Source organism: Amblyomma mixtum, chromosome 9, assembly GCF_055824585.1.
Source record: "Amblyomma mixtum isolate Tamu chromosome 9, ASM5582458v1, whole genome shotgun sequence".
NCBI classification, from domain to species: domain Eukaryota; kingdom Metazoa; phylum Arthropoda; class Arachnida; order Ixodida; family Ixodidae; genus Amblyomma; species Amblyomma mixtum.
This window is the reverse complement of record NC_143020.1, coordinates 51,431,950-51,448,434: the sequence shown is the minus strand read 5'-3', so window position 1 is coordinate 51,448,434 and position 16,485 is coordinate 51,431,950. Positions and strand designations below refer to the sequence as shown.

Genomic DNA, 16,485 nt, shown 5'->3' with positions numbered 1-16,485 from the left:
AGTTTTTTCAACCCGGAGAAAATCGACTAAAATTCAACAGCAACATGGCACGTGGCTTTTTAACTTTTGAACAATGTCAGCACTGTTTTCATGTCAAAGCTGTAATTCTTTACCTGGCAGAAGTACAGGAGCGTTTCAGTAACATAGCCAGCATTTTTTGTGTTAAAGCCATTTCAGCCTAGATGATGTCCACGTGGGGGCACATGAACTGTAAATAGAACCAACATAGACTGTTGCCCAAGGGCTTTGAACTAAGTGCCACGTGAAGGTTGCGCTCCTGTCGTTGACAACGTGGCCGCTGCTCGGCCATGTTTCGCTGCTCCGGCCTTTTCTCTGTGGGATTCAAGCGAACCACGAAGCGCCCTGTGGCACTTCTTTTCTATTGCGCGAAGTTCATGCAGTGACTACAGCGTTTGGATATGGTGTGAAGACAATGCTTGGGCGAGGTGTCTGAGGTAGAGGCGCGAGGGGTAACGATACCTTTCATTGCTGTCAAAACATTATTCAACTATAAATGGCTAGCCGCGCGGTAGTGCAGCGTACACAAACGCACGGTAAGTTCACAGCATGGCGCCCAGACTCAAGGTGGCACACGGGCTTTGCAATGCACCACTCCTGCCACCCTTCGAGTAGCTCGCCATGTAATAATGAGGGACTTGTGATGAGCTGCCATCTGACATCCTGGTCCACTTTTTACGTTCATGTTGATAAGGATTCGCGCTCCACAAATAAGGTACTCAATACAAAGGCGTTAAAACACCAGGCAAGGGCAACAGGCAAGCAAGTAATTAACTGGATAATATCTAAATGACAATCAAAAGCAGGCAGGAACAATAAGCGAACTAGTCTTAACAATCTCAAAATCCAGACAACCACACAACTTTTATAAATCCGCTTCACTGTCTTGAAGATCAATAGGCACTATGCGCTCTCTGATCAGATGTTGATCATTTAGCGGCGATGCAGTTACACTATATAAGCACTGAGCGATTTTATGGCTGGCTGCCCAGTCTATGCGATTCGCCCTGCTGACGACAGAAAGCAGGTCTTGGTTGTGAAGTGGAGACAAAGCTGATGGTGCGTCTGGTATGTACCGGTAACATGTAAAATTTATGCTTTGAAACATGCACTGTACTTGGCTGAACAAAGTTTGGTTTGGTTTGGTTATTGGGGTTTAACATCCCAAAGCAACTCAGGCTGATGGACGCCGTAGTGAAGGGTTCCAGAAATTTCCACCACCTGGGATTCTTTAACGTGCTCTGACATCGCACAGCCCACGCGCCTCTAGAATTTCGCCTCCAACAAAATTCGGTCGCCGCGGCCGGGATGGAACCCGCGTCTTTCGGGTCAGCAGCCGAGTGCGTAACCAATGAGCCACCATGGCGGGGCGGCTGAGCAGAGTGTTTCGAGCATGAACTTCAAAACGTAGACGAACTAAATGTTGCAGGCGTAAGACATTCTACCAGGCGATAGAGCCCTTTTAATCCAGGGGACAAGAGCATCCTTCCCGCCCACTACGTATTAGCGCACCGTCGCCTCTAAGCTTCTAATCACGAAGCCGCTGTCAGCAAGCATTGCTTCTCATCCTTATCCGCGTCGCTGTTCTTCTACGTCACGAAGAGAAATATTCTTTTAGTGATGCGCCTTATGCCCCTGCCATTTCCACTCTGTGCCGCTTGTAAAAGCTTCACTTGCTCGTAGCGTTTTTTTAATCTTTCTCTACTCTTTCTTTCAACCCTTGAAAAATAGCGTCTCTCTCAGCAGTGCACTAGACATAGGAAAACAAGAAATGTAATATTCTACTAGTTGACACTGAACTAAACCGGAACTTCACTTATGGAAACTGCTCCAAACGATATAAAGTTGCTGCCACAATAGATGACCACTAGATGCGCGCCGTGGCCGTCGTAGTAGAAATTAGAGACTGCGACTGTTCCGCACGGTAGATTGATGCTTCACGTTGACGATGATGTTGAGTAAAGACCTGCCGCTCCTGTACTCTGTGGTTTCATGTAGGCATCCTTTACCTAGTCAGTGGTAGAAACGGTTATGTCAAAGAGTAAATTTACTTAATTTTTAATGCAAAGCAGTCTCATGACTAAAATGTCGAAGTTTTATGCATTTCCTTCGCACGGGTCTTGGGATCGTTTCTAGCTTTACGTGCTGAAATAACATCACCGCGGGGACATGGAGCGTTCTTTTGTGAACGACATGATACATGGTTTTGTGTTTCCAAAGAGCATGACTAATCGAAGCGACGTTTTTCAAAAGAAATCACCAAGGCACCTTTTTTCTTCAACGGCCAGATTTTGCTTGTCTTGACTTGTTATTAGCTCTAAAAGACCTTGACTACGTGACCTTAAATCAGTCTTGAATAGAACCGATGTTTCTATGGTTTACGTGACTAATGCGTCGCTGCTGTACGCATAGTGAGGAGGTGAGATACCGACACGAAGTGACACTACAGCTGCACCATTGCCATCGGACGTGCGGACAGTAGCAGGTAGTGTTCTATATCCCGCACGGTGCAAATGTAGTATCACACAGATTGCGTGAAGCATGTTTGTATTGCTCCAGCATGGATGGAGCTGAACCACACAAAACAGCTACTAAATCTCGCGCTCGCGACAGAGAGCGGAAACAACGCGCCAGTGAGGAGCCCACGTGTGGCGGAGGGGACAAGGGCTCCCTAGCAAAGGAAAATGCGCTGGTCGACTACTGGAAACACCGTGTCTTTGCCGAGCGAGCGGCAGACGCTAACGGATGAGGTCGACAGAAGCGCTTATAGTCAGACCCTGAGATTGCTGCAAGCACCGCTGAAAGGATATTTTGAGAGGGTGGCAAACACATACCTATAATTCGTAAAGCTTACGATTACTGTTTACGATTACGCTTACTCTTAGGATTACGTGGCTATAATCGAATTTGTGCAGCTCGCAACATGCGTAAGCAATGCCAATTTTTCGTTCAACTACTCAGGTTACGCTCTCAATCTACGAAGGATCAGCAATGTTCCGGATTAAATGCGTCAGGCATGTTGAAGTAACCAAAGCCTTAGTTATATGAAGCCAACCGCTACTGATATAACTTCAAATAATTTCAATTAAATCTTATTTGCTTTCTCAGTTATCGAGAGGAGGTTGAGGCTAAGCCTCGCAGGGAGCGCAGGGGAATGTTTCCATATTTTTTAGTTTATGGGGTGCGTCAATAGGAGATTACTAGTACAATAATTTTAACCCCTGAAGATAATTGTCTAGAAAGCAGGAGAAAACACAAACGCATTCGACTAAAGGAATTCGAACCCGTTGCTGTTCCCTCAACTGAGTTACGGTGACGGCTTTGCGACCAGTTTTAGAGGGTATCTATGCTGCGTGTAACGTAACCTTGAAAGTGTTCACCAGCTCCACGCCCCTCAGTAGCGGCGGACGTAGTGCGTCGTATATTATCGTGAGTGTGACGTAGAACATTATCGAACGGTGACAACACGAGCTTAGCGAGAGCCCTCTTATGCTGCTTATGGCATCAAGACTGCTAGAACTGAAGCCCTCGTTAAGCTACTTCATATCACGTACTATGTTCGCTGCTGTGGTCGAGGATTGCAAATGTTTGCACTCTGATAGTTCGGTTGCAGGCAATGCAAATAACCCCGAAAGGCGCTTAGGTCGAGCGCCAGACGGATAATTTTGAGATTGTGAGTTAGGCTACCACCATCGACATGTGCCTGCTTTTTCTTCCGCTTTCTAATCATTTCTCATTAAGCGTTAAAATAATTCCACCGTTAATCTGCTTTTGATTAACACCACAAATCATCATCATCATCAGCCTGACTACGCCCACTGCAGGGCCTTTGCCCTGCAGTGGGCGTCAGATGCCTTGTAGACTTGTTTCTAACATGTGGAACTTGAGACCACGTCAAGGAGGCGCGCCTAGCAATCAGCAGAGAGTTGCCGCCGTGGATTAAACATGCTGTAAATCACGGCACATAAATTAGATGGCTCTCCTGCTTGAAGTTTCGAAGAGCAGGCGCGCCGGCGCAAAGACCGCTCTTTGTATTCGAACACTGAAAGCGTTTTTTCTCGTATGGAGCCCGAATCACGTTCCACATCGAGTGCAGCTAACCCGCAACTCGTAAGGCTGGATTTAGGTAACATACAAAGGCCCTGAAAGCCGACGGTAGTTACGCAAGCGAAAAAATTTGCATCATGTTGCGAACGCCTCTGTTACGCCTCGGATAGCCGGCGGGAGCACGCGGATTGACAGGCGCAGCCTACGTGCCATTGCGTCCTCGCCGCCGCCTTCGCCGCCGCCTTCGCCGAGCTCGCTCGCGCGCAATTTTTTTCATGGCCTCCGAGATCATACGCGTGCTATTAATAATATTTCTTGAGTCACGCCGCAGCTTGCAGCTTGGTGTCGCTCCGCACGGTGGCGATGCAGGCTAGTTTGCCGAAGTCGTTTTAACCGTTTCAAGCAGAAATAAATCTTAATGCAAGCTGCAGGTGCTTTGTTTTACATGAAGGTATTAGCTTCAGTTTTTTTTTTCTTTGATGATTTCTTTATTTTTACGTTTAGAAATTTAGTACTTCATTTGGCCATTTGGCGTTGCAGACGCTAGCGATAGGTACACGCGCGAATTGGATGCTGCGTACGTTGTACGTTTCGCTGCGCTCTTTTTTCCGCACTGGATGGCATTTCACGCCGCTGCAGTTTGCAGTTTCCCCTTTTTTCTGCGGTATCGTTTACTACCAGTGTTGCACTGAGATATGAGCCTCGTTTTCCGCACAAGTAACCTTCCATTTGTCTTCTGTGGTGAAAGTGTCGGCTTTGCTTTAGCTAAGCCACTAACGCGCCTGACTGAACGGTCGGCCAGTGCGTCACTCCTTTGCTTTACAAATTACAAAACAGCGTCAGCCAGTGTTTTACATACCAAAGTGCAGCGTTGAATGTATTAAAACAGGGCATTTGCATGTTTTTGAGCTTTTGTTAAGTTCATACAGCTAGGCTGATATCGCATGCGAGTTCCTTTCTTTACATGGCGGTGACAAGGTGAACGTGACAAAGCTTCAAACCAACCACCTAGGTTGATAAGACGCGAATTTTTTCCTACACATTGATTAAAGTCTGTGCTCTATTGCATTCTGGCAGGGTTTTATTCTTGCCAAGGACGCTCATCTGGCCACCTGTGTGCACCAATTCTCCTTGCTGTGATTGCCGTCAGTGAAACTCGCGTTAAAAAGGCTTTGGTTATTTTAACTGCGGAAAGGAGTCTGCAGTATATTAATTATCATGAAGCAAACATGAAGCCCGTCGTGGTAGCTGTGTGGCATTGGCGTTCGGCTGCTGATCCCAAGGTCGTAGGTTTTTCGATGCCGGCCGCGGCGACCGTATGTCGATAGAGTCGAAATACAAAAACGTCCCCGTGCTGTGCGTAGTCAGCATATCTTAAAGAACCGCTGGTGATCCAAATTAACCCGGCGACTTCCACTACTGCGTTCCTCAATGTCAGTTTGTCGCTTCGGAACGGTAAACCGCACAATTTCCAAGTGATCATGAAGCGGAAGTTGTATTTTTTTCATGACTTTCAATGACTGCATGCGTAAACTAAGCGAACCACTGAAGCAATGTAGTTGCTGACTGTTTTTGTTGCAGGTCATGATGAAAATATGGGAGAATACTTTGTAGAAAAACTGTGATTGCCTCATTTTAGTTTATTTGTGCGGAACTGACCTGAGCAATTTCTTCTGATTTGTGGCCTTTTGTATGCCTAGCTGCTGCAAGCTTTGTGTCTTGCCTGAGGTCTGTGGTTCGTTATTCACCCATAGAGCCCGGGCACTAAGGTAGTTTACTCAGTAGTGCTGCTCTGTATATGTGAAGGCTGTTTGGCAGTGCATTGAAGTACTATGGCTCTTTGCTGGCATGGCTGCTTTTATTTTTTGGCAAACCATTTCACCGTGCACAGCTGGCGTTGTCCCTGCTTTATTGTCTACATTTCGTTTTGGGTACAGGCTGTTCAACAGTGGTTTTCAGAAGCCCTCCTTGCCTGCTCAACTTCTCAAGTTTTGGTAAGCACGCTTTGAAGTTGACACCTTTTCTTTCACTTCATGATTTCTTGTATAGGTTTGGTTTGGTTTGGTTTTGTGGGGTTTAACGTCCCAAAGCGACTAAGGCTATGAGAGACGCCGTAGTGAAGGGCTCCGGAAATTTCGACCACCTGGGGTTCTTTAACGTGCACTGACATCGCACAGTACACGGGCCTCTAGAATTTCTCCTCCAAAGAAATTCTAGCCGCTGCGGCCGGGATCGAACCCGCGTTTTTTGGGTCAGCAGCCGAGCACCATAGCCACTGAGCCACCGCGGCGGCATTTCTTGTATAGGTCTAGGCTGTTTGCTAATGTTCATTCCACAAGCCCCATTATTTTTTTGTCCTTTAGAACTCCAGCTGTTGGCTGGAGGAGCAAGGACACGGAAATTAATCGCAGCACCTTGTACTTGGTTGTTCAGACGACTTGGCCTGGAGATTGTTCCAGTTCTGAGGTGAGCGTCTGGACTAATGCTTCTTGTGCAGTGGTGTAAGTAATCTCTTGCCCGCAGCGCCATCATTTGAGCTTCATCGTACAGATTAAAAAGGATTTGTTTGGCATTGCAGTGTCAGGAACCTTATACACGCGCACTTGTATTTGTCTTATCTTTCAGATGTGGCCCTTTGCGGCTATCAAGGTAAGGTCCAAGATTTTTGACCCATCTCTGGGGTATACTAAAGTGAGGCAGGTATTTCCAAGACAGGAGCATCTCTGCTATGTTTTAGTGCGATGGTGCGAGATGTCAGTCATCAACCACTTTTGATTCAGCCACATCTTGCAGGTAAGAGAAAGCCTGTTTGTAGGATACAGCTGAGGAGGTTCTGTGACTACAGTGTGCATCACAGTAAGGCAGTGCACTTGCTATTGACTGCTTCGCTTTCTGTGTCCATGCACGCTGTTTGAATTTTGCTTCTGTTAAAGACCTCCACAGTGAATGACTTCTTGAGTTTATGGTGAGCTGTAGCACTCTGCTCAAATGCCGCTTACAATCATATCGTATGCATCTAGGTTTTTAGATAGCTTATTTTCTTGCCTGTGCTGCCACTCCTTCCCATTGCCTGGTCTTGTTTCTGACTCCTCGTTGGCCATTCTACGCGCACCTAACTGACCACTTTTGGTTCACCTAATAGTTTTCACTTCTGCAGGCTGCTGAACAGAGCTGGATTTGACTTCCTCATGTTGCCGTCTATTTGGCATCCTCGAGCTTCTTACAAGAAAAATGATTTTGGGAACACCTAGCGAGCTCTTCACTGACATCCACATCAGAGCAAGTTGCTCATCAACGCATCCATTGTGAAGAAGGCCCGGGGCCGAACCAATTTCTGATTTAACAATTGGTGGCTACTCGACACATTCCCGTCATCCAACTGTTTAACGCTTTAATGGCAGCCAAAGCAGTGAACCTACCTCATCCGTGACTTCTAACATTAATTTCCTGGTCGTTTTCTTTTTTTTGTATGGGTGTATGCACTGGATTCCATAAAGAGTTAACGCAGTAACTGAAAAGTGTGGGCCCTTTTCGTACTTATCACACGCATTTATGGCTCATTACTACAGCCATACATCCCTTGTTATGTGGGCTCATTGTTGTGGTGATTGCAGATCAGCTTAGAGTTTTAGGGCGGAAGCCTTTAATGCCTCATCGTTGTAAGCAGGAGCTGTCGACAGAAAGGTCACGCTTTTCAATTGGCCGAAACGGTCGTGACGTCACAGTGCGCGAATTTCAAACCGGGCCAATTGTACTTTGGCTACTAACCTTGCAACCAATTAAATGGATCGTATAGTGATGCTCCAAGTACGTTTCACTGAATTTAGTTAACTGCTTACTTAACCAATTAGTCAAATTAACCTTTCTAGTCAGACCAGATAAATAAACAAAACCGAGTAAGAAATTGGCTAACCTTGGGAATCGAGCCCCGGTCTCCGGAGTGCGAGTCAAGCACGCTACCACTCCGCCATGCCAGCTTTTCTTTTCTTCAACATGGTATTTATTACAGTGATGTAATGTTCTATGTACATGAACTATATACAAGCCATTATGAAAACAGTGTTAAACAATACATATTGAAAAGACCATGCACTAGAAAAGGGGCAATGCAGAGCACATCACTAATAGTGAGGATAGGCACCGCGTGTACCCAGCCCCTGCAAAGGGACTGGGGAAATCAAACGAACGCGTTCTACTTAGACTATTCACTAATACAATGCTGTGCCCGGCAGTCTTAAAACACTTCGATCCCGCGTTCACTGGCAGGTGCAAACACTGTGGCGAGGTGGCTGACACCTCCCGTACGGAAATGTCATATCTGGTTTGATATGAAAAAATCCAGATATGAACAAATAGGGAATTGGGCATATAAGGTCTTATATGAATATACGGGCATATATAGCCTGATATGCCCAATTCCCTATATACCATTATCTGAATGGAACTCATATAAGGAAATATATGTATATATGGTCGTATATGTCCTGATATGCCCAATTCCCTATATATCCATATCATGACTGAACTCATATATGACAATATATGAATATATCTGGCATATATGGCCTGATATGCCCAATTCCCTATATATTCATATCATGATTGAACTCATATAAGGATATATCTTGCATATATGGCCTGATATGCCCAATTCCCTATATATCCATATCATGATTGAACTCATATATGGATATATCTGGGATATATGGCCTGATATGCCCAATTCCCTATATATTCATATATGGATTGAACTTATATATGGAAATATATGTATATATGGTCCTTATATAGCCAGATATGTCCTATCCTTATATGACCATATCTGATGGAGCCCATATATGGGATTTCTATATATGGTCTTTATATACCCAGATACGCCCAAATCCGTATATAGCCATATCTGCGAACAGTCATATATGGATGAATATACTTATATGGGCCATATATGGCCAAATATAGATGAATCTGTATATGCCCATATTTGGTTGGAGCTTATATATGGAGCTGGTTCTATATACGAACATATACTGACAGATCTGCACATAACCTTATATACTTTTGGTTAAATGTTGAAGGAAAATTTCCCCTAAGGCGGAGCAGACTTCCATTAAGTTATTAATTACTTATTCGCATCCATCCAAGCACAGTCATACACCATGTCCCCAGACCAGGACGAATCTTTTTACGAAAGAGCAAAAGTTTCTGTGGAAGCTGTGTCGGGTCCCTTTGTAGCCATGTGACTGCTTGGCGGAATGAAAATGAGTGATTACTCCCTTATTAAAACCTTATAAGCTTTCATATGGAAATATATAATAAATGGCAGCCTATGTATATGTGCCCTCATACGGCGAGATCTACCGAAGGAGACGGTACAAGAAACAAATTGAAGAAATCCAACGATTTGCGGCGCGCTTCATCTGCAATCTCTGCAAGCACCTAGGCTCCCCTTCTCCAATGTTGCAGGCTGCTACTTTAGAACAACACCAGCATCACAGCCAGTAAAACTTTTCTCATTCGAGTTCTGTACTGCTCGCTCTCAGTGACTGCCTGCAACAGCGACGCGGCCTTCTATCACATTAGCCAATAAAGAGTGAGCCTGGGGCGTGGCGTCTCCAAACAGTGATGGAGGGCGGCCAAACAAAATATGTAATGAAATTAGCTACAACCATTGCAGAATGCTGTCATACATATGCCGTTATCGCCACATGCAGACGTAAGCGACTGTGCAATACGTCCTTACCGCTACTACTTCATATATGTACTACAGCTTAAATTTTTGATGGAGATTTTTATTTTAAAACTTTGAGAGATACGTTGGTGCTGTGTAGGGGGGTTATACAGGATGGTTAACATTATGTAAGCGATAAACCTGATTTAATAGACGATTAATTAACTAACATTAACTAATGAACCTTTCATTTTGATTCTAAGGGGCAATATTATGTTGCCAAATTAAAGGTCGTCATCGTAAAAGGTGAGCCCAGTTTCTAACTTTTTTTTTAATTGGTATAGGGGTTTGAAATATCGAGCGCCAGATTTTGCGCATTTCAAAGCTCGCTGAGTTGGTTTACCCGCATTGAAAATGCATAAAACTGTCGGTCAATTTTTTTATGCATCAAACACGGACACCGTTTGTGTATTTTGTGATGTAGAAAAAGTTTCTTTGAATTCGGCGACGATACGACGCGCAGCGACGCGTTTATGAATATCCGAAGCGGACAAGGCAATTCATTGAGCTTGCAAGTGTGTATGTTCAGTATTTCGAACCACATTAACGATTACGAAAATTTAAAAGCTAAGGTTATCTTTTTTTACTGACGGTCTTCATTTTCGCGATACAGACTTACGCCCCAAAATCAAAATTATGGAAACTGATTAGTTAAATATAATTAATCATTTTTCAGATTATTGAGCTCTATTACGCACATAATGCCCGTCTTGCTGTACGGTCCACCTTCACTGACCAAACCGACATCTCTCGCACTTTGTAAAATAAAAATCTGTAAACGTTAAAAAATGTCATCCAATACATATCTCTAAGTGCTGCTTTAAATTGAAAAACCACTCGGTTTTATGCTGCTCTAAAGCTCCTGATAATCATATAGCATAGGTAACACAAGTAACACAATTACCACATAGAAATTGCGCAGGAAATTTTATTGGGGTACATTTAATGCTCTTGTGGTTCTATAGTTCTGTATGCTTCTTATCGTCGATGCTTTTCTTTCTCGCTCCTTATTTCGCTGAGTTTAGTGCCCACGGCCAGCAACAGCAGCTTTCCGGAGAGCTCCCGCCCCTTCTTGGTCGGCAGGGCCGTTGTGTAGGCTGCGTGGGAGATAATTTAGAGCGATCATGATATAAATCTGCGCAGAACTTGTGCACATGGCCACAGTAGCATAAGTTGAAGAATTATGCACTGAATCCGAGACACCCTACCGTAAAATCCATTGTGGGATATTAAAGGTGCCCTGCGACGTACATAAAGCATGGGTTCTTTAATCTTTGTATGCAGAGTAAGGGACATTGTGAGTCCTGAACGCGCAATGAAATCACCGAAATCATAATGTTTGATATTTTAATCTTCGCTAGAAATGCTTGTTTCGAGCCGATGGTGTCGCAACGCGGCGGCCATTTGCGGCAGCGGAAATGAGGTGGCATCTAGATAGAGCGCTGCCTTATTGATTGGGCGTCCAGTTTGCATATTGTTCCTTCATACTTGTGAAATGAATCCAAAATATTATGTCTCTGAGTACTGAAAGCTTTTTCGCATGCCACAAAAACTGGAAAGAAGCAGGGAAAGCGAACGAAAACTAACAAGAATGCAGCTAGGGGCGACACTTTCCATTCCGCTTCAAACCTTCATGGCGGCCAGCGCTGTTCAAAAAACGTTGGCTCAGACCAGAAAGCGCGCGCGTCGAGACCGGCCGTGACCATACCAAGACGGCAGCGAAAAAAAAGCCAGTCGATACACCTTGCCCAAAATGTGAAGAGAAAGGCGGGACAGGAGACGGGAGTCGAGTTTGGGGGGGAGGGGGGCTACCGCTGACAGCCTTAGAGTCCGACTAAAAAAGAAACTTCGGGAAGCTTCCTTTGTCGTTAGTCCCCCCTGCCCTTACTACGGTGTCGCGTACACGGGGGGAAGACGCCGTCAAAATGCGCGGCTGTCTACAGCCCCGACAAAGCAACAACTGCATGCACGCTTCCGCTGCGTGGGCGCTAGGCGCGGTTCTGATTTGTAGCGCCCAATCTCGGTACTGGGTGAGTGAAATGGGAGAGGGAAAGGCGTTTTCGTCTGAGCTTTTCATTTCGAATTTTTAGAGTGGAATAACTTTCGCTTGCATGCTCCGATTTCAATAATTATTTTTGCTCTGGTCTCTGGAACGCATGATGAATCTATTTAATAATATTAACTGGTACAGAGCAAATCATCGCGATGCCCCTTTAAAAGCTTAGCCTCATGCTTTTTTTTTCGGCTTTACCATTAAAGTTTCCTGGCACAACCGCGAACGGAAACAGGTATACGCCAATTGTTTCTGAAACACGTTCGTTCGCACTAACCACCCGAAATATAACGCGTACCAGCTCTTCATTCCACTGCTCCTGCTTAGCTGTAGAGCGCAAGCCTTGTGGCAAATGTAATGGGGCCATTGTAGCCTAATTGGATACGCAGAACGCAGCAATGCTGATCCCGTGTTAAAATAGAATTAACACTATTACTTACGACAATGATACGTGCATATGACAGAATCCATGACAGGTTGTTGTCTACGTCTCGTTACTTAGAAAATACATCCCTAACTAGCCCCGCAATGTGCTTAGCGAGGTTAGTCTATGTTTTTTGCGTTACACAATTCATATCATGCACTTGAACTACCGCTGGCAGGAACGCAACTCGGTGGCGGTAAAAATTTAGCTACTGAAAAATGAGAGATTACTCTCCGACTGCACATAGAAATAAATCATGCATTATGATAGCATTTAGCTTAATTTATAGCCCTATCATCGAAAACTGCCGACGGCATTGACAAAGGTAACCAACAAAGCAATACGGGAAAAACAGTAAATGGTTGTTCACGCTTACCTGAAATATTGATGATTGCAGGTTCACAGAAACCTTGGTATTTCCCGCTTACTTGCACCGTGGATCCTTCCGATGGCTCATCATCCCATGCATGCTTGGCGCAGGTCATTTTCACGACGTAAAAAGTGTCTTCTTCCTCAAAACGCACAAGTGTGGCGCTGTACCATGATTTCAAAGGAAAAACAAGTGGATGCAACAACGGGTATAACCGGAAATTGCTCGCCCGGCACGAAAGTGCGTAGCACACTGCAGAGTCCGGCTTCTAGCTCTGTGCAACAGACGACAGTCAAGGGTGGCGCCACCAATGCCTTCCTTAGCAGATATCTGTGCATATCTGTGCATGTCAGATATCGGCACCTGCGCACGGGCGCTCGCGCGCGCGTCAGAAGCGGGGTCCGGTTTACAACAATGGGAGGACCGCGGGGGCTGTCGGGGACTCTTTTTCTTCATGGCTTGAAGCTCTCCTCCCCTAAATTTTCTTGGAATCCTTGCAGCTCCCCAACCATCTCTTGTTCACGGCTTGACATTTTTTTCACTCGGCTCCCGAGGGAGAGCGAGCCAGCACCAGGAGCATGGAGGTTCATGCCACTTTTCGACGCCCGTCGCGGTGCGTGCTGGGCGCGCAGGCGCTTCGCGTGTATGCCTTGGAAGTGTCCATCGAGATGGGGCTTTATATCGCGTGTATCTTCGTCAAAATAAATATAACTAACGATACCCCTGCTGCGTCGTGTTTTCGGATCACTCTGTAGGACGTATTATGTAAACTGAACCGAATAAATATTTCGTCCTATCTACATAAACCAAAGAGAGGCTTGATTGAAACCTGTTATATTCGAAGTGATTGTTAAAGCGAATTTCGAAAATCGCTAGCTCTCTGCTCCTTGTGCTGGACACTGCGCAATGAATTCGACCATACATCACGTCAGATACATCACAAAGGTCCCAATCGCCTTTCCTAGAGATTGATACGATGCGCAGCTTGACTTTTGCATTCGCTCGCAGATTTAGCATCTGCTTGTTCCGCAGATTCGGCACCCCATGCGTGAGCGGTCTTCTCTTCTTGAATGCCTATACTAGCTGCCCGTTGTGGCACATAATCACGTCATTTTACATGTTTGTTGCTTTAGGACAGGGTAGATTACGGGAAAGTTTCAGCTGGTTATCAAAGGTAACGGCGCGCCTTCTCTATCAAATATGTAGCTAGTCAAACGGCAATTTCCGTTTTGGACAAATAGGTTTCATGTGTTTTTTGCACACATAAATGATGTTGTGAAGGTGCGGTTTCACAATTTATATTAAGAAATGATTAGCGGTACACCACAGTGGTTTCTGTATGCAAGTTATTCGGCCAAGCGGCCGTATAGTGTGGTGAAATTATCACCGTTAATTTCCTAACAAACCTCTTAAAATTCTAATTACTTGCTGAGGCTTAAGTGCTTGTTTTTGTGAAAACACAGGCAGTCATTGTGTTAGTGCGTTATCTTTGCCTGAATTTTTCAAAAAACGACGGCGTTCTGAGGTATCTTCAATGTCCGGTTAAATCGACGTGATTACGACCTGACTAGAGTGACCAAGGGCGCCAAACTTTTCCCTGGTGTGATGACCAGGTGCATCTCGTGATGTTTCTTCGATTTCTCTTGCCTAGAATGAAACAAAACACTTTTCAGCTTCTTCTAGTGCTCGTCGTCATGAACACACAAAAATCAGCAACAAATGCCTTCTACCAGGGAACAGCAGTTAGCATACTTCATTGGAAAAATTAGATCGCTGGTATATACTGTTTTGCATGCATTATTGCACGGATTGGGTCGGATTTTTTTTTTTTTTTGAGGTGGGGGGGATTTGTGTGCGCTGTACTCCATTGCAGCACACAACAACATGTTGTAGTTCTTTAAGGAGAAGCAGAAGGCTGCAACGGCTATAAGAACCGAATTGCCTGATCTGAGGGTCGCTTTTCACTCCAAAGTTGAGGACGGGGATCGCCATCATCGTCATCCGTGATCAATTTTACAAGACAAAGAACCCTCCCATCGACCACCGATTAGCTGCTGTTGAATTCAGTCGGGCAGGGTGAGGCTACCCTTGTTTTTTGTCACATCTGCTCATCAGACATTCCATAAGCCTTGACTGTGATTCGCTGCCCTTGGAGTCCACTCTGCCACTCTAAACGCCGACCTTTGTTCGGCTCGTTACTTGGCCACCCTAAGCTCATTTTTCCGCATTTTGTTAGTGCTAAGATATGGATGACACCAGTTTGTTCAGTAATACTCTAATCGCTCCCCTTGACGTTATCGCTAGTATTTTCCTTGCCATGCCCAATGCGTGCTACACGGCTGCTTGAAATCCCGTCGAACCGATCGCCACTCGAGTCGACAGAGCTTTGCGGAAAATGGGAAAAAGATATCTTAGCGGAAAGTTGAGCACTCAGAGGCTCTTCGGCGTCCGGCCGACATTCGACGGTTTCAAATGCTTACGAAATGCGAACAGAGACCGCCCCTGTCATTGGCGGTGGCCGTTATCTTGCCTCAGAGCCGCGTCCCGCAACTGCTTCGGCCCTCTTGATTTCGACATCTGCTGCTGACTTGTTTCTTCTCCTCTTTGTTTAGCACACTGCTTGCGTTGTCGCTAATTTAGTGCTTCAAGTTAATGACTCGTCATTCAGCATTTACAGCGTGTGCGTGAAATTTCAGCGGGAATACACAAATGTCGACTGCACTGCAGTACCACCGTTGCCTGTGATCGTTTGTATGGCATAAAACGCAAGCTATGTAAAATATTCTCTTTCTGATGCGCGGATTGTAACTATACTTGTTTACACAGCATGATCACTGCAAGAAGACCGGATGATTGCGACGAAACACTTGATAGCCGGAGAACTGGCGCTTCTCGGTCGTGGCAGATCCGCTTTCTTCCATACCACAAATACTCGGTGCTGAACTGCTTTATCCAGAAGCATGTTCGACGATTGATCGCATCAACGAAAAGGATCTCATTTGTTATCCACGAGCGGCGCCAGTGGTCGACTGTTGACGGCTCCCTAAAGCAATGCTCGGCATGCCGGGTGACACCGGCGCCTCCCGCTCGTTCTATTCGTCCTGCGATATCAGCAGTCCTCCGCTAAGGGTTACAGTTTCCAAAACTTCACTTGTGACAATTTGCATTCGCCAAAACTTGTGTATTCACACTCCACAAAAGCCGAGACCACATACGCGAACAATGCGGACTAGCGCTTATTCGTCGAAAGCAAGGGTCTCATCGAAGCAGCTCATGACGGCGCTGGAGAGCTCGGAAAGCGCCGTGATATGTTCTGGTTGCGTGCACAATGGACTTCAATTCAAGAGACAAAAGCTATCTTTCTCTGATTTAGTATTTTTTGCGGTAATATGGGGAGTCATCATACTAAGAAGCAAACATAATGAGCGTGAGCGTCAGGTTCATTATAAGTAGGATCGGATGTACAATCCAGCCGGAATGAAACGCGAACACGCATATCGCCTTCTTTTTCTACATTGCAGAGAGGTATTCACTTGCAGCCAGTTTAAAAATATATACTTCGGTAGACCCTTCACCCAGACACAGGAATCAGGCTAGTTCTGCACGACAGCTGAAAGTAGACAGGCAAAATATTTTGTTTTGTTCCCATGCGCTGTTCGCTTGCCTTGCTGTAGACGGAACAAAGTGGGCTTAACTGTTAACATGTGACCAGTAAATAATTTACATTGCATTTTTTTTTCACATGGTGTTTCGAATAGGGTTTTAATAGCCGAACGACAGCTGTGGTGTCGAAGTTAGGTATAGGCTCCATGCGCTGCAGTTTGGCGAGCACGAGTGGCGTCATC

The 16,485-nt window shown here is 45.3% G+C and overlaps 1 long non-coding RNA gene across 1 annotated transcript; it reads right to left on the bottom strand.

The window, feature by feature from the left end:
• Positions 1-10,703: 10,703 nt before the first annotated feature.
• On the bottom strand, positions 10,704-12,694 carry LOC149328977 (uncharacterized). Its single transcript, XR_016285817.1, has 2 exons — positions 12,647-12,694; positions 10,704-10,890 (listed from the first exon to the last, which is right to left on the bottom strand). It is a non-coding gene; the product is annotated as an uncharacterized LOC149328977 (long non-coding RNA).
• Between the last annotated feature and the right edge of the window lie 3,791 nt (positions 12,695-16,485).